The sequence below is a fragment of the Stegodyphus dumicola genome, chromosome 9 (assembly GCF_044657685.1).
Source record: "Stegodyphus dumicola isolate Sdum_Otavi_A_Nest chromosome 9, ASM4465768v1".
In the NCBI taxonomy this organism is placed as follows: domain Eukaryota; kingdom Metazoa; phylum Arthropoda; class Arachnida; order Araneae; family Eresidae; genus Stegodyphus; species Stegodyphus dumicola.
This window is the reverse complement of record NC_140776.1, coordinates 42551528-42557527: the sequence shown is the minus strand read 5'-3', so window position 1 is coordinate 42557527 and position 6000 is coordinate 42551528.

The following is a 6000-nucleotide window of genomic DNA, read 5'->3' as shown; positions in this document are numbered from 1 at the left end:
TTATATATATTATTAAATATTATCCTCTTCAATTAATATTAAATGTTTGAATTGATCTGTGAGCATATTACTTTAAAACAAGTAAAATATCTGACATATGATTTGTAGAGTTTTAGAGTTGTATTTACAAAATGAATTGTAATGAAAAAATTGCAGTATTATACAATCCAATTTTTTTGCAACAGATGGAAAAGAAATGAGCAGAATCGGTTGGTTCCAATCAACAATTACTTAATTCAGCCAAAAGATGGCAGTGTTTTCTGTGATAGTGTGATAAAGGAATAGAGCAAGGAAATCCGTATACAATCTTAGGATACACACTTTCTCCCTCTTCTACAATTTTTTAAATACGTTTACATTTTTAGCGAATCAATTTTTTTTTTCATTTAAAAGCCAAACACTTGCTTCTCGAACATCTGCTGGAAATGGTCGAATCCATCAGTCATTTAGCTACCTCGTAGCCAAGATGGTTTCCCAAGGTGCGCCACGAAGAATATAAAGGTGTTATCCTAGAAAGAAGGGTAAGAATACACGCAAACAATAAAGTTTTATTCTGGATTCAAATCCTTACCTTTGAATTTAATTTGCTGTCAGAATCACATAAAAACATCTTTTCTTTAACAATTAAGTATAACAAATTGAATCCAAACCAAATAAATTTTTCTCTTTGGTAATTAACTTATGTTATTTTATGCCTACATTATTTCATTATCTTACGTTATAACATTATATCATTTTTCAATACATATAAACATACTGACTTTGTTTTGAATCTCAGCAGCTTCGTTTTTAATGAGCAATTTGACGACAAGGGTCTTTCGTTCGTGCTGCGCGTAAGCTATTAGACCCAGGGTTACGAAATTTAGCACTTAGGTGCACCTAGACAAGGGAAGTACACCTCGAAGCGATATTTTCAAAATTCGAATGAGTTTTTTTTTAATGTTTTTGATGAAAAAGCACCAAAAAAGCAATTCTGTCTCATTATACCAGCAACATAGCCCGCAGCCATTGTTGTTGATATATCCACTGTTGCCATTGTTTCTGATATCAGCACTGTTGCCACTTGGAAAAATGAGGGCGATAATTCTGTGCAGTTTTTAAATTTAATGTTTATCTTGGATACTGGACGTTTGTCGAGAGAAGGCAATAGGAAGTTGGTTAATTTATCTGTTAGGATAATTAATATTTTTATTAAGGTATATCGCTTATTTCATTGTAATTTTTTTATATTTAATACATATTTTTATTGAAATTTTTGATGAAGTTGTTCTGCAGAGTAAAATTCTGTGCAGTTTTTAAATTTAAGGTTTGATGTTTCCTTTAGGCATTTTTCTGGTGCATTTAAAACCCAGACGAAGGCTGGCCGCGTAGTGGCTAGTATTTGATAAAAAGATGCTTCATCACCTAAGTTTTACTTATACCATTTCCATTCAACATTGTCAATAGAAAAATGAAAGACTGCGGAACTGCATTATAAACTTGAATAATTTCTTTGCGAATCATTCGCAGGCAGTTCTATTTAGTTTTTAGAATTATTCCTTCTTCCTCTTATCATTTGCCTATTTTGTGAACAAAGTTGTCAGACAACAGTAAGCTGATAAATTTTTATAGTAGATATAGAAAATGGAAAAACTCGTTCTTACGTCAGTTACGCAATGCATATCTTTTAATAACTTCACAATTTAGTTGTTATAAAGGCTTCATGTCAATGGATTATTCTAATTTCTGTAGACTTCCTTACTTTATCACGTTTAATGACCGTGTTTACGCAGAGTGGACTTTTAGTGCTCTCATTGCAAAGGAAAGTGCTAACGTGACCTGAATTATTACGTAATTTAAACACGAAACGTAAATATGAGAAAAGAGTTGGTACCTTTGTCTCGACCTTCGATGGTATCAATGTTGCTGCTCTGCAAAAACACCTTATTGTCGCAATGACACTGAAGCGCATCAAAGAGCGAATGTCATTTCTTTCAGCTGGCTTTCGCGCATTCATTGTGCACGAATAAACGTTGTCATTTTTTGAAAAGCTCTGAAAACATATGTCACTGGATATGGAGAAGGTCACATTATTTCACTTTCACGAAAGTAAAAGCCTGCTATGAAAACTGAAAAGAGATTAAAATTTTTATAAAGAAAAAATTCAATGACTAAGCTGCAGAAAAATTTTCATATATTTGCATGAAGAAATGCTGCTGATACCGCAAAAGATAATGTGCGTTGCCCTTCTTTAGATCGTGAGCATACACACAAAATTTAGGATAATTTTTTGTCTTCACAATATATTATTGACACACACGAAATATACAGCTTATCTACAAAGTTGAAGGATTAAGTTCCTGTAAAATTTTTAAGTTAAACAAAAATTCTTACTTACTCTGTATAACACTGCACTTTCGTATAGTTGATTGATTCTTTCACAAAACTCAGCTTTTTGAATACTGTTTAAATATTTGGTTATAACTTTATGAATTTCTACTAGGGAAAGAAGGTTTTTTGCTTGTGCTATACCTGTGAATAAGGGATATGGATGACGAATGTAAGGTTTCCTTTGTTAGATATTTGTAGACTAAAATGGACTTCTGTAATGACACATTGTCGTATAAAACAAAACCAACTATTGAGCGTTTTTAGGCCTAATGTACTGAATTTTCTTCAGAAGTACCCCATTATCTATACTATTAAAATCTGTATGCATCTGTCTGTTTGTTTGTTTGCGGCATTATCTCCTGCCGAAAGGCGGGGAGTTGACTTTCGAGAGAGGTGACCCCGGATTCCAAACATTCGAAGCCATTTCGGCCATTCTCTTCTACGTACGTCTTTAATCAGCCGAGAGATACAAATTAAAATCTCTAAAAACGCAATTTTTGCCCTCATTTTTCCGCGTGGCAACAATTTCGCCCGTCAATGCCAATGAAGAAAAGTTTCGGAGTACCTGTGGTTCAAAACCACGCACCCACACATCAGAGTAGTATTAAAGATGTACAGAGTTGGGTAGAACGGAAAAGAATGAAATAGGGGGAAGTATTAGGAAAGCCTACATGGCTGAGTGGTTGCAGGAAGAGGAGAGATAAATCTTTGAGAAAGCAGAAGATGATTCAAGAAAAATCAGAGTTAGTATAAAAAGCGTAAATAATCATTCGCAATGGCGCATTAGACCAATCGATGTTAATCATCAATTTTGGAAAAAGCTAACAAGCTTGCTTTCAAGAGCTTGCAGTCCTAATATTAATTTATCTGTTTAAGATTTAGAATTTCGCATTTTTTGAATACTTTGAAGAATATTTTGCAGGAATTTAAGACTACTATCATTTTTAAATACATCAAAGATAGGGTTGATTTTTTTCTTCTGAAATGTTTTTCTTATTTCACTGTAGGAGGAATTTTCGTAGTGAAGCTGAGACGAGGGTGGTCTTTAGTAACTGAACGGAAGTTAACTTCAGTTTGGTAGGTGCTGGGTTGCATCGTTCACTTTTCCTTTGCATCTCAGCAAGTCTTTTCTGAGACTCAGGGCATTTTTTAAATGAGCTTGCATGATTTTGACCGCAGGAAATACATGTAGGTTCTTAACCATCCTTAAAAATACAGGTAGAACTTCTGTGAGGCCTTCCACATTTACAGCACCTTTCATCGTTGAAACATCTACGTATGTTGGGATGTCAAACATCTGGCATTTAAAGCACTGGGTTGGGCTTAAACTATTAGAAGCACTTTAGGCTTGTAACGTTCGATAGAGACTTAGAAACTACAGATGCTGTTGACAGAAATATTGCATTTCCTTCCTTGGAATTGTCAAGCTCAGTGAAATAGATAGGCAGTTTTTCAGTTCCGTTTTCAATTTTTCTGGTGAATTGCTTGACTTTAAGTACAGAAAATTCTCTCATCGGCATTATTTGAAAAATATGATTTTCTGAAATCGTGCCCGGTAGGTTTCTGATTATGGCTTTAGTGATGCGTTCATTTTCCTTTTGGTACAAATGAAATTTAAGCTTGGACTGTTCCAGGTATTGAGCGAGTTGTTGGTAATCTTCTACAGACTTGGGAGAATAATGATTGAACCTCTTCGTAGTTGAGCAACGAGCAGTTTTGAGAAATAACTAATCTATATTACTTTCAGTCAGAATAATTGGAGGGATTTTACTTGGCCGTGCGTAAAATTAACTTCGTTTTTTTCAGTAGATTTAGGTAACTTCCATTATTCGTTAGAATCACTTTGTCTATCAGAAACTGTCTTTGCGGATTTCTTTTTCTGCGCTTTGTCCAGGTTGGAAAAAACCTTTTGCAAATGTTCAGCCGTAATGCCAGAGAAATCGAATTTATTACTAAGTTTCTGCAATTTCTTACCAGGTTCGTCTACTAGATTCACGTTGGAAAAACGAGAGCAATAAGATTGGTTGCCTGCTTCTATGAATTCAGAGTTAGGCGTAAACCAAGGAATGCGTTGCTAGCCATCGTCAATCTCAACCGCTTGAGATAAAAATCTGCTTTATTTCGAAACGTGTTGCCACTGCTCGCTTTTAGATCGTAAAGTTTGTTAATAAAAAATTTGTACGTTTTACAAAATATGAAATAAAAGTAGCATTGCCAAACATTAAGTATATTATTCTTGATTCCAACAACTCGCGGAAAGCCATTTCGACCATTCTCATATTCGTATGACTTTAATCAGCCGAGCTTTGAAAACGCTAATATTCGCATTCATTTTACCGAGTGGCAGCAGTCTCAGGCGTTGGATATAAGAGTCAAGTCTGATTTATTTCGAAAATTGTTGCCACTGCTCGGTTTCAAATCGCAGAGTTTGTTAGCAAAAAATTTAAGTTTTACAAAATGCGAAATAAAATTCGCATTGCTAAACTTCAAAATATATTATTAAATATGGTCATATTCTGACATTGAATAAAGAATGCGATTCCATGTGACATCACTGTATGTCGAAAATGTTTCCTTAATGTCAGTATTTTAAGTAAATAGCTGCTTTTGGCAACTTTTTTTGTTTCATGTTGGGCTAATTGGCACAGTATTTTATTGCAACGTTAATTCTTTTATTGATATTGAGGAAAAGTTGTTATATTACATTAAATTTAAATCATGACGTCTTACCTATACCTATGAACCTGATGTGTCAAACGTCAGGTTCATAGGTATAGATAGGTAAGACGTCATGATTTAAATTTAATGTAATATAACAACTTTTTCTCAATATCAATAAAAGAATTAACGTTGCAATAAAATACTGTCTTCTGGTTTTGAAACAAAGAATTATTTACGAATTGGTTGTTACTTGGAAAGAATTTATTTTGTCTCAGGATGATTATCAAAGTAGTAAGTTACATTTCGGTCACAATTTAAATGAAGCATATCAGCATTAATATTTAAGTCAAATTTGAGAATAGTGTCTTTGATGGATTTAAATTCATCAATAGTTCTAAAATATTGGAAAAGGTAGAAATTTTTTTATGTTTTCCTTCAGTTTAAATTAAAATTATCCGTATCAAAAATCATCCGTATCAAAAAAAAACTTTGGATCGTGTTAAAACTTAATCATCGTATGCTTTACACATTTCAAATGCTTCCGTCGTTTATTTTGTCAGTTACAGCGAAACCCTATCGGTATTCTTTACTCAGCTTTCAGACCCATGTCAGTAGATCTTCACTGGATCAAGGCAAACGGTTAACTGCACAAAAAATTCTAAACACGAAAATATTTTAGAAAAAGCAAGTTGAGATGTCATAGTAATAAATGGTATCAATTATCGTTTGCCAGGTCTGCTGAAATTTATTAGAAACTTTGTAGAAGTACTGTGCTTTAAGAGGCTAATGAGCTGAAACTATAAACATTACATCAACAATCAACAGCACTTAAAAAGAATAGGAAAAGCATAAACAAGAAGAAATTTTGACATTCACCAAATGGCCAATAGTGTAATTACCGTCAATAAATACAATAAAACGAAAGCGCTTCTAAATCTTGAGCATAGAAAAATAATCATGAATAATACT